The sequence below is a fragment of the Pygoscelis adeliae genome, unplaced genomic scaffold, assembly GCF_000699105.1.
Source record: "Pygoscelis adeliae isolate BGI_AS28 unplaced genomic scaffold, ASM69910v1 Scaffold66, whole genome shotgun sequence".
Taxonomy (NCBI): domain Eukaryota; kingdom Metazoa; phylum Chordata; class Aves; order Sphenisciformes; family Spheniscidae; genus Pygoscelis; species Pygoscelis adeliae.
In genome coordinates, this window is record NW_008825167.1 from 7,127,539 (window position 1) to 7,139,853 (window position 12,315).

Below are 12,315 nucleotides of genomic sequence, written 5' to 3' on the forward strand. Positions count from 1 at the left end.
CCCCAGGTCCTTTTCCGCCAGGCAGCTTTCCAGCCACTCTTCCCCAAGCCTGTAGCGCTGCATGGGGTTGTTGTGGCCAAAGTGCAGGACCCGGCACTTGGCCTTGTTGAAGCTCATACAGTTGGCCTGGGCCCATCGATCCAGCCTGTCCAGGTCCCTCTGCAGAGCCTTCCTACCCTCGAGCAGATCAACACTGCCGCCCAACTTGGTGTCGTCTGCAAACTTACTGAGGGTGCACTCGATCCCCTCATCCAGATCATTGATAAAGATATTGAACAAGACCGGCCCCAAAACTGAGCCCTGGGGAACACCGCTCGTGACCGGATATGGGGCATACCATTCAAAAAGGCTGTTTTTCCATATTTTCCCTCCTTCACTGAAGCAGAGAAAAACACCCAGCAACACTGTGGAGGCTTGTAGTGATGGGGGTTGTAACTTTTGTTTGGATTGAGAATAGGCCCCCTTCACAAATCTTTCATCTGTGAAAGTGAAGCTGGCAGATTGCCCTGCTTCCCAGGCCATGTGAAACAGCATCCAGACGTTGGATGGATCCTACAAATCTGATATAACTTAAAAACTGTACGTATGTATGGCCAACCTTTGCTTCATGTGCCTAGTTTTTATGCATGGACCTTTTAACTTTTTCAATTTCAATCCATATGGCATATGTCACCTGCTGTTGGAGCGATGGGTTGACCAACAGCTCTGCAGCAGGAGCTGCCTTTAAGCTCAGGGCAACAGCCTTAGTCCCTGCCTGAGCAGCACTGTGGGGATGCCTGGTACACCAGCCGTGGACCTTGCTGGTCCTGACCCTGCCTCACTGACCCTGGCTTGCCTCGCTAGGGACTCGTCTGGCGAGCACCGGACTGCTGGCTGACCCTGGTTCCTGCCAGGGGAGCTGCTCTGCGCTTCTGGCTTGGGTCCTGCGGGACCGTGGCTTTTGTGGGTAAGGACACTGCCACTGCCTGCCTTGCTGTCCCCCTTGGTTCCTGGGTCATCTTCCCTTGCGCAGCAGCCCACTTTTGCTGCTCCCCAAGACCCACAGCATTGAGTTAGCAGGCCACCTCCTGTTAGTGGACTGGGATGAATGAGCCAGAGACCTTTAAAGCTCCCTGACGTTGTAACGTCTCTAAGTGTATTAAGAAGGGGACCATATTAAATCCCTGGATTCAGAGCTTGTCCTACAGCCCTGAGGTGTTGAGGGCGGGGTATTGGTTGTTTTGTTAAGGTATCCAAAATAATGGAAGTACTGCTTTGTATCCTCCAGATTTCTGTGTTTATAGCCTGAGGCACATAGCACATGCCCTGGCACATGGTTTTGGGCATATAACTCCTCCTTTCAGCACACTCCTCCTTCGTAAGAGGCTGCTAGCGAGGCTACTGGAAGAGGAAAAACATTAGCAGAGTCATGTGCATATTGTCTGACCATTGAGCAAATAGCGCCCTGAACTATGCTGTTAAAGATGTAGGCATTTTATCCCTGTTGTGGTTTAACCCCAGCCGGCAACTGAGCACCACACAGCCGCTCGCTTACTCCCCCCCACCAGTGGGATGGGGGAGAGAATCGGAAGGGTAAAAGTGAGAAAACTCATGGCTTGAGATAAAAACAGTTTAACAGGTAAAGCAAAAGCTGCGCACACAAGCAAAGCAGAACAAGGAATTCATTCACTCCTTCCCATGGGCAGGCAGGTGTTCAGCCATCTCCAGGAAAGCAGGGCTCCAGCACGTGTAACGGTGACTTGGGAAGACAAACGCCATTACTCCAAACGTCCCCCCCTTCCTTCTTCTTCCCCCAGCTTTATACGCTGAGCATGACATCATATGGTGTGGAATATCCCTTTGGTCAGTTGGGGTCAGCTGTCCCGGCTGTGTCCCCTCCCAGCTTCTTGTGCCCCCCCAGCCTACTCGCTGGTGGGGTGGGGTGAGAAGCAGAAAAGACCTTGACTCTGTGTCAGCACTGCTCAGCAGTAACGAAAACATCCCTGTGTTATCAACACTGTTTTCAGCACAAATCCAAACCACAGCCCCATCCTAGCCACTATGAAGAAAATTAACTCTATCCCAGCCAAAACCAGCACAATCCCCAAAAGACACCCAGGAGCATGCTAACACAGAAGCAGACTGGATAACTGAGAGAGATCAGGGTGCAGGAGCAAACCAACTTCATAATGGAATAAATCCACAAATCTTTATAAGGAGCTTGCTTATCATAGTATCTGAGCTGCTGCTAACAGCACAGAGTAACAGAAATGACCTTATGGCATTTGCTCTATTTTATTTTCCCCAAGAAAAGCTTGGATTATTTTACTTGCCACGTGTCTGCTGTTGCTTTTCGTTTAAAATCTGTGTGTTGTGCTGTATTTGGGAGAAGAGAAAGCTGAAAATTTGCCATACACTTGAAAATGATTAGCCTGTATATACTGAGAGGATCAGCAACATTTATCACTGTCGCTCTTCTAGTGTTTCCATTTAAAATTATCAAAGCTGATGTCAAACGTCAATAAACTTATGTCAGGAGGTCAGAATATATGCAGTAACATCTTGCCGTGTGCGTATCCTTCCATAAATGATGCCAACCTTCCTTAGCACGCCTCTCTAAAGAACATCTCTACTTCAATGCACTCAACTTCCATATTAATCTGTGAGTCACGTTAATGTTTAGTTGAGTATCTCGTATCACACTGATTTGCATACAATGGTCAGGCTATTTAATGCCTATCTAATGAACCAGGTACATCGCTTCCTAGATGCTTACTGGGACAATGAAGTACAATATAGCTGTAGGACGTGGCGTTTGATTTCTTTCAGTTTGCATTGTTCTGAACTTTGATTTTAGTTGTATTTGTGCAAAAAAGCACAGCGAGTATCTAAGTCTATGTGCCAGTCAAGAAAAAGCAGAAGTTGTAACACAGCAGTTTGAGCTATCAGGGTTCAGTGCTCAAGACTGTCACATTTCTTGTTCTTGAGGTCCCCAGTTCGGTCCTTCATGTGTCGGCCAGGAAAGTGGCTGTCACAGCTGTACTCGTGACTTTGTGAAATTTTCTTGCCACCGAAAGAGATCACACTGAACCTGCACTTAACCATGTTAGTGCAACTATAGGAAAATTTCAGAGAACATTTTGGTATGGGTAAGGGCAGAGTCTGAAACTGAGACTTAGTCATAGACTTTTGAAAATTTATAAGATACTGTTTGTGTGCCTTTCCCGTTTGTATGACGCTGCAAACCAATAGAAGTGATGCCCCGTGCTGTGCATGACTCTGCAGTTATGCGGTTGCTTTACTGCGTGAGATGGCTGGTGATTTAAAAATAGCTCCACTTACTCAGATTCAGCTGATGATTGCAGAAAAATACCGCTCGGTGGTAAAGCTGGAACACCTAGTGCTTCTTTCCCATAACCAACAGCAAACAGCAAGCAAGGTAAAAAAAAAAAGGGGCAATAACTTAGGTTTATTTTCAGCATTTTGATTTTTCTTATTCCTTTTTGTGGGACCAGTTATTTCTTAGGGCATGGAGGTCCAGCCATTTCTTATTCCTATGCCGTTTGCCAGGGTGATGCCAGTCTTGTGTTTCTGTAACTTGGGATCTTTGTGAGAACAGGTTGTTAGTTTGTATTCCCTTTGATCTGTCCATCTCAGACATCTTTCATAGGCATGTTAGGTGGGGTTGTTGCAACGTACAGAAGATCCCATTGCCTCAGTGTGTCATTTCCATGTAAATACAGATTTTCCCTGAAAGGTAATTACAAGGCTTGTAAAAGAAAAAACTTTTTCATATAAACATTCCAGAGTAAAAACTTTGTTTACATGGTATTATGAAATATTGTCTAGAAATAGAAATTATATTACAGTCATAGGAGCTGGTTATATATTGTTAGTTCACACTTGTGTGCATGTGTAGACACACACACACAGAGTATATGCTGTACAGTCTTTGCAAATACAGTGCAAAACTGATACAACATACTGGAGAAATCTAGATGATAAAGTGCATCAATCTGTACGTTCAGTTGAGTCCCTCATTCTGTTAAGAGTACTAATGAATTATTTGAGTTACTCTGGAGCCACAGATGCTTAGTTATTGAGCTTGGGCTGTCAGGTTTATTTCGTGTATATCACAACTCGACCTAACGCAATATATTTCAATCTGCCAATAACAATCTAGTCTTGTTTGAAACAGTTTTCATACCAAAAGATTATGGATTGCATCCATTTACTTCATAGAATCATAGAATCATTAAGGTTGGAAAAGACCTCTAAGATCATTGAGTCCAACCATCAACCCAACACCACCATGCCCACTAAACCATGTCCCTAAGCGCCCATCTACACGTCTTTTAAATACTTCCAGGGATGGTGACTCCACCACTTCCCTGGGCAGCCTGTCCCAATGTTTAACCACTCTTTCAGTAAAGAAATTTTTCCTCATGTCCAGTCATGTCCAATTCAGAAATCCTGTGAGTCACTGCACTGAAGAGAAACTGAAACTGAAATCGCTCCACTAGAATTTTTTTATCAATTTTTACTCTAGTAGTACCCAGATAGTTCATTAACGGGTCAGGGCTCCAGAGGCTCTTTACATGTTACTCAGGCACCATAGATCAAGGTTCTAACTCCATGCAGCTGGAAGCCAAGATAAAAAGATTACGTTCTGAGTAGTTCCAAGATCACTTTCTGGTTATGTTTCTCCACTTAAAAAAAAAAAGCGCAAAACAAACAACCCCACCCCCCCCCACCCCCCAAAAAAAAACAAAAGAAGAAGGATAGGAAGATTACTGTAGGGGTTAGCAGGAAAATGATTAGTGAAAAATCTTCAAGGTAGATTAGTCACAAGAAAGCAAGCCTGAGGGTTTAATTTACTTTCAGTCAACAGGATTTTATTATTTACAGGAGCATTTCCATAGTGGTTCTCAGTGAAGAAAAGTTTTCAGTGGGCTTCAAAAAACGAAACCAGCAAATTCTGGTCATCTATAGATTTTTATTGAACTGACATCCTTCTCAAAGCATAAGTTATTTCCGTCTTTATTACATCTTAATACAGCTGTATGAATGCTGTAAAACGAAGAGGTCAAAATCATATTTTACAGGAAGATTTCTAAACATTTCCCCCTTACCAATTGTTCCTTTTCTCTGTCTCACTTTTGTACTTTTTGTGATCTAAATAGGGGACTGTGAGATGTTTGGTTTTCAGTAAAGTAAAAGGAAGTGCACACAGTGAGTTTACCAAGTTTGTCACCCCAGGCTAATAAATTGACTTGCCTCATCTTTGTAGAAGCCACACTGTCCCAAGAATTTTCTAATTCAATATAAAAAAGAAGAAAAATCCCTATAGCCTTATTAATAAATGTGTTGAGTGGAGCCCCTTATAAAATGTTGAATAAAGCATCACAACTGGTCCAATTACCAGGAAACTGCTGCAGATTTCATTTAACATTTCTTAACCATTAATATTTGCTCAAATTATTGATTTACATCTAATAAAAATTATAGAATGTTTATCTGGCTCAGTAGAAATACACTGCAAATTGCTATTACTTAGCAGTAATAATGTTACCTAGCACTCTTCATCTGCTTTTCAAACAGTTTACAAATGTAAGTAAGTATTCTTATTCCCCTTTTAGTAATAGGAAGCCTTGGATGAAGAGGAATTAAGGGACAATTTAAAAATATAAGCAGAGAAAAATGAGTGTATTAAAACGTAAAGGAATCCAAATAGAGAAATTTATTCTAGATATAAATTGGGGGGAGGGTGTCAAAAAGAACATAATGAAATCTGTTCTAATACCTATTCATTGTAAAGACACACAGTTCTGTTTCATAAGCAAGTTCTGACAGCATCACTCATTTTTCCATACTCTTTCTGTGTGGTTTTCTCTAGAAAGAAGATAAAGGTGAATCAAAAACGCAAAGCCAATGAACGCTTTCACATCAATAAGAGAATGTGCTCTTTCACAAGTTTCATCTGTGTCATCATTTTCCCATAATGTACGTTACGTTTTACATGCTGCCTCTCAGTTTCCTTCTTTACTACCAGTAAAAGCTACCGTGTTTTTAGTAATGCTATTTACTGTAGCCAATGTAGGAAAAAACTCCAACTTTTATTCTAGAGAAGGAGGCCAATTCTATACCAGAGATTCAGTTCTTCCTCTCACAGATTTCGTCTCGAGTCATTTCAAATAAGCCTAACCTCTGCTTCAGAACCAGCTAACTTACACTTACCATGGGAAAGCCATTGAAACTAAATTTATCATTCATCTGAGTTTACACTCACAGCCTGAATCTGATGTCCTTTCCCACAATTGCTCAGGTTTCTGTTTCTGTCCCGAACTCTTTCATTTTTAGCTCTCAGCCACTTCCCTTCTATTATTATGATAGTACCAAACCTGTTGATGTATATTCAGATTTAATATTGATTTGTTTTAAAAAGAATGAAAAAAATGTCCATCTGACTGCTGAGAAGTCAAATGGACTATGGAAGAAGCTGAGAAGTGATGCTGTTAAAAAAAAAAATCTCAGGTGCTGTTCAACAGTTTCAGTAAAATACTGAACACTGTTCAGTGGAGCAGTACATTAACATTGCCAGCCGATGGCCGTCTTCATTTCTAAATGGCATCTGTGAGATTTTTACTAAAATGTCCTTTACAATAATAGATTGATATTGAAGAGGTAAATCAGATCTTTTCCATATTTTTATCCGTTTTCTTGCTTTCCTTGTTTGGTGTCGTGGAAATGGATGGTAGCAGAGGGAAACAGTGGAAATTTTGAATCTTCTACTCCCTTTACACATCATTTTTCTGTTCTTCCATGTTGGAAACCTGGATACATTATATCACACATTTCTTTCCCGATCTGTAGAGAAGTTCTGGTCTTTGTCCAGGCATCCAGATTCAGTGGGTTTAGTTTTCTGGCTCCCGCTTTTGGTGAGAACAGCATCTCCAGCAAGAACACAGCTATTTTGTATCTTCTGCTCAAAAGTAATTTGGTCTCATCATCTTTACATAGTAGACAAACCTTCTGGACAATGCCGCTTCTGCCCATATGGCTGGGAGCATCAGCGGTTCCTGGTGGCACCTTTGCAGTCAATCTGCCATGCTCAGGCATGCCTTGCTGCACCGTGCCTCCGTGGGACATCCAGGACAGCCTGCTAGGCTACGTGCCTGTGACAAACGGGGGTTCCTATGTATATCTCGGGTGGTGACACTGCCTACCATGATCATTAGCTCACGACTGTGTAGCAGGCATGTGTATCTGGATGTGCATGTTTTGTGTGTATTTTGAATTTTGCTTTGTTTGCTTTTCCCATACATTCATCAGAACTGTAATAATAAAGACATTATCATTTTTCCTGGCTTACAGAGCTCTCATCATCATCGTCCACATTTTGCATGTGCTGCAGTGTGGTTTTCTGGGGGCTGTCTTTGACACTCGACATCAAGCATCAATCCTCATGAGATAAGAATTCCTGCCCAATTAGCAAAGTCAGTCGGCTGGAGCACCCATGCTCTGAAGTTTTCATTTGATTCAAATATACGTTTTTGGTCTATATCTGCAGTGTGTCCAAGGTTCATCTTCATGAAACTGTAGCTGTGATGACACGCTCTTTAAAATTAGTAACTTTGCCTGACTATGGAAGGCAGTGGTGGATTCCGTCAGGCTTAAATTCGGGTTTATTAATGGTTAGAATATTTTGTGAGGCCCAGCTCTGCACTGTGACATCTCATCGTCTTTCTGTCATTTTTCCCCATCAGGTGGTGGGGTGCTTCCCCTTAGGCTGGGCTGTCCTGGGAAGGACTTGTTGTGAAGTGCGTGGGGAGTTTCATGTACCGTGTTATGTAAATGTGATGTAACGTGCACTGTACGTCTGTAGGTCACAGCAGTCATCGGTGTAATTTCTAGTTGTGATTTCGCTGACTTGAAACTGCTTGTAAAAGTACCATATGATCAGGGGTGAATGTGTGTGGTGTCACTATCAATACAATTTTCTCTGGTGTCATTAGTTGTGAGCTTCTAGTTCATATAATCATTCTGTGCTTATTTCCTCAAGAGCTCTGCAATTGGCAAGTCTGGTTTGATTGTCAGAAGAACTAGGTAGCTGGAGTGCAGGAATTTGGATTAAAATTTGCATCATGGTGAGACTCAATTAACTTTATTTTATTTTTTAATTGATTTAAAAATAAAATTAAAGCTTTTTAATTAAAAGCAGAAAAAATGTAAAATTAAAAAGTAAGTTTAAAGTGTTCACAGAAATTTCAGTGCAGATTCACTAGCCCACTTCAAAAATGCCACCTTTCATGACTTTGGAATATTTTATGGTCCCTCAGGCTACTATAAGCCCTGTGCTTTGAGTCATGTACTCCAAGTTTCCATATATTCTCATTTTTTAATGTATTTGCCTCATATGTCTTTCTTCTTAGGCTAGATACTTCGAACTTTGAAGTTCACTGAGTTGTCATCAAATTAATCCTCTGGCTTACCATCCCCTTCCATTCCTTCAACTCTTCACCACTTTATCTATTTTATCAGCTGAATCTTACCTTATCTTGTACGGTCTTGGGGCACAATGGAAATTAGATCTGTGACTCCTCTTCAAGCTTTTGCCGTATTGTAAAACAACATAAACCCAATAATATTAATTAATGGAAAGAACTGATCTAATAATTATCTTTGCTGAAAAAGAATTGTTTCTCCTGTTCAACAATTTTCCTCTTTACAGTCCAATGGGGATTTTGTCTGTTGAATAAATCTGCAGAACACGACTCATGAGTAAAATTAATGTTTTCTGTAAGTAAAGTTTTTTACAAGATTATAAGGCCTTGGTATTTGTACTGATATTATCTAGACAGATAAAATTATATTTCAGTTAACCCTGAATAAAGAAAAGGGCAAATAAAAGCAGAGGAGGATTTTAAATTAGAAGAAGATAAACCATCGCTATTCAGCATTAAATGTACTTTTACAGAAAAATGTTTTCTAGATTTTCTTTTCTACTTAAACTGCCCATATATTAAATTAATACCTGCAGAATGCTGTAGAATAACCGTATTTTGGATAACAAGTTCTCAATTCTTTTCCCACACTTGTGCAGAAGGTTACTGGGGAAAAATGCCAAGTTTGTGAACTAGAAGTCACCGTGTAAACATATACCTAATCATATCTGTGTAAATACACACACACACACATATACACACACAACACAGTAGTGATATGACCACATGCTTTTCCCATTGCTACATTCCAGTGTGATACTTTGGGAAAAGTAATAAATATAGTATTTGGAAAAATAGAAAGCATGTAAAAATCAACACAGAAAAAATGGCAAGACCAGTATTTCCCATGCTTCTAATCTAATCTGTTCTAATAGTTATCAAAAGCCTTATTTCGTAAATAACCAATGATCTTTTCTTGCCTTCTCTTTGCCAGAGTCCCACACTCTCCTGGGACCTGACTGCAATATATAAAGATTGTAATAAAATAGTAATAAACAAATACCACTTGCTTATCTGCCTTGGAAAGGGCAGCTGGGCAGCTCTCTAGCTTCAGCCCAGCTGCCACTGGAGGGGAAGGGAGGTGACACAGTGGGTGGGGATGCCAGCAGGTCCCATCAAACCTCCCCAGCCTCCCGTCTCCTGTCCCACCTGTATGGAAAGCTCAGAACAAATTATCTCATCCTTTTTCTTCCCACATTTTTTTTTTTTAATTTATTGTGAACCTGCCTAAGTCCATACCTGACCTTTCAGTCTTCTGGCTTGCGGTCTTTGCTGGGGTTTGTAATCTCCAGAATTCTGCTGTTTCCTAGGTTTTTTGCACTGGCAAAATGCAAGGGTGAGACCCACAGGCTAACCTGGCCTGGAGGCACCTTCTGGGGAAGGGAAGGGAAGGGAAGGGAAGGGAGGAAGGAAGACCCTTGGAGGTCTCCCCACAGCACAGTGTGGCAGAGCAAGAGGAGGGGAAGCAGGAGGTGCACCCGCAGCCTCGTGTTTCATGTGCTGGGGGCTGAGACACAGCGCTGGGCTCCACCTGAGGTGCGTGCAGCTGCCAGTGTTTTGATTCAGGATGCAACCCAGTCCCCACAGCCCCCCCGCCATTCCACTGCTCAGCCATGCTTCATCAGCAAGTCAAAAGTCAGTGTTGTGTCTGTGTGTGGTGGTTGTAAAGAAAGCGAAATCTGATTTACCCCATTTACCTAGATCTTCTAAGCACAGCTGTTCCTTCCAGCTGTATATCACATCGAAGCAGCAAAGGCCTTTACCAGTGAGATATTGCTTGCCTCTTCCCTTCCAACAACACGTAGCCATGTCCCAACTAACCTATTCACACTGCTTTGCATAAGCATTGCAAGAGGTGCTGGGGAGGGCTAGGGACATGCATCTGGGGGCTAAAAGCCAAACTGAGCAGGGTTTGGTTATTTTTTATATACAAAGAGTGTAGCTAGAGCAGGAGGGGATAGCTGCGTTCCCACAGCTTCCTGCTGCGAAAGCGCTCTTTCCCCACAGTGTCTCGCTTAGGCCATTTCGCAATGGAAGTATTTAAAGGTGACACTCACATTTGTTTGCCCGTTCTGGCTGACTCATACTAAATTAGAGAAAAAGGAGTTCTCGGGAAGCGGAGGCTTTGCGATGCACCTCTGCCTTGGTGCTCGGAGCCTTCGTTGCCCTCTAGTGACAAGCCAGGAGCAGGCGACAGAGCGCAGGAGGGTGCACTGGGCTCTGCCGCCCCTGGTGTGGGAGGGGAGTAAAACATGTAAAAATCACTAAGCAAACATGTACCACTCACTGGCTGTGCTTCTTTAGTGTTTATCCCCAATAATCTTTTGTAATAAGCTTTTTTATTAGTGTCATTAATTTACTAGCTGTTTGGAAGGGATGATAGCTTTTCTGCTTGGATGACAGCCTGCACTGTAATGTCTAAATATTTACAATATTCTTGCTGAAATAATAACTAACAAAACAGTAATGGCTTCAATGTTAAGAATGGGTTCCTTTGTGATGGCTGATACGGGGGAGACAGCTGAGATCAGCTATGTTTGAAATCCCCGTTATCCTCTGGCCTCCATTCGGCATGCTTTGCAAATACAGTTTTACCAGCACACTGATAACAGTCCAGGTGGAAGCAATTGATAGTCACAAAAGGAGGCAAAAAATGCTTTTGCTGATACAATGTTATCTGAATTTCTGACATAAATTTTAGCACCTTTACCACCGGTTTAGGTGGTACTTTTATACCGCCATACCTGCGCCAGCTCTGGGGCTGACAGCCGTGTCCCTAACCTGTGTCATGACTGATGAAAGTTTTAATTTAGACAAGGTTTAAATCGTTGCTCTCTTTGGACCGCACTAACTAACACAAAGGAGTTGATATCACTACACCACATTCTCTTCTGAGAATGCAAATTCACAGCGTGGCTATATGTGCATGCAGTCACTCAGGACGGAGACTTCAGCTCTAACCACAGGATATGTGCAGCAAATATGTACTTCAGCCTGCCTTGTACCAGGAACACGGGATGTCAGTGCTCTCCAGCCACAGTGCATCCCAGTCCGCAGCTGATTTCCGCTTCTCTGCAGTGAGACTATTGTAGCCCTTTTATTTTTTTATTGCTTATTTGCAGGTTTTATGTTGTATGATAATGGAATAGTCCCATTTTCACTGGATTTCCCTGTGGCATCCCTAGCTTCTGACTTTAAGTTACATGTAACCATGGACAGTCGTGCTCCCCAGGTGGATGGCTGCACCATGTGTTCTGTCTGAGACAGGAGCTCAGTCCCTGCTCCTGCATGGACAGAGATCATGCTTCTCGGCAGCGGAGCCCTCGGGATAAGATACTCAATTACTCACGACTCGGTATTGTTGTTGCTGAGGAATGATGACCTTCCATGACATTATACTGATGAATGATGCTGATGACCTGCTAAATGAGGCAGAGCCAAATTTTTGGCAGCGGTAGGGCATGCAGCACCAGGAGTTTCTGCCCCACCAATATCTGTGCCAGCCAAAAGCCGCTCATGTCTTCTGTCCTAGAACAAGGGGAAATGCAACTGCATTTAGAGGCCCTTTTGATAGGAAATCTCCATCTGCTCATGAGTATTGGAAGGCCCTTGGTTCTTACGTTTTCATTACAGATTACCTACAGCGCAGAAAACCTGGAAAAAAGATGTTTCATGTTTTATTCTGCTAAGAAGAATCCCTTGTCTGCAGAGCTTTGAATTCCTCCTTGAGATGCTGATCACAGTCAAAGACTCTCACCAAGAACAAGGATCTTTGTTGCCTCTCTCAGTTTACAGAATATTTACTTTTACATTATCATTAAGCCAACCCACA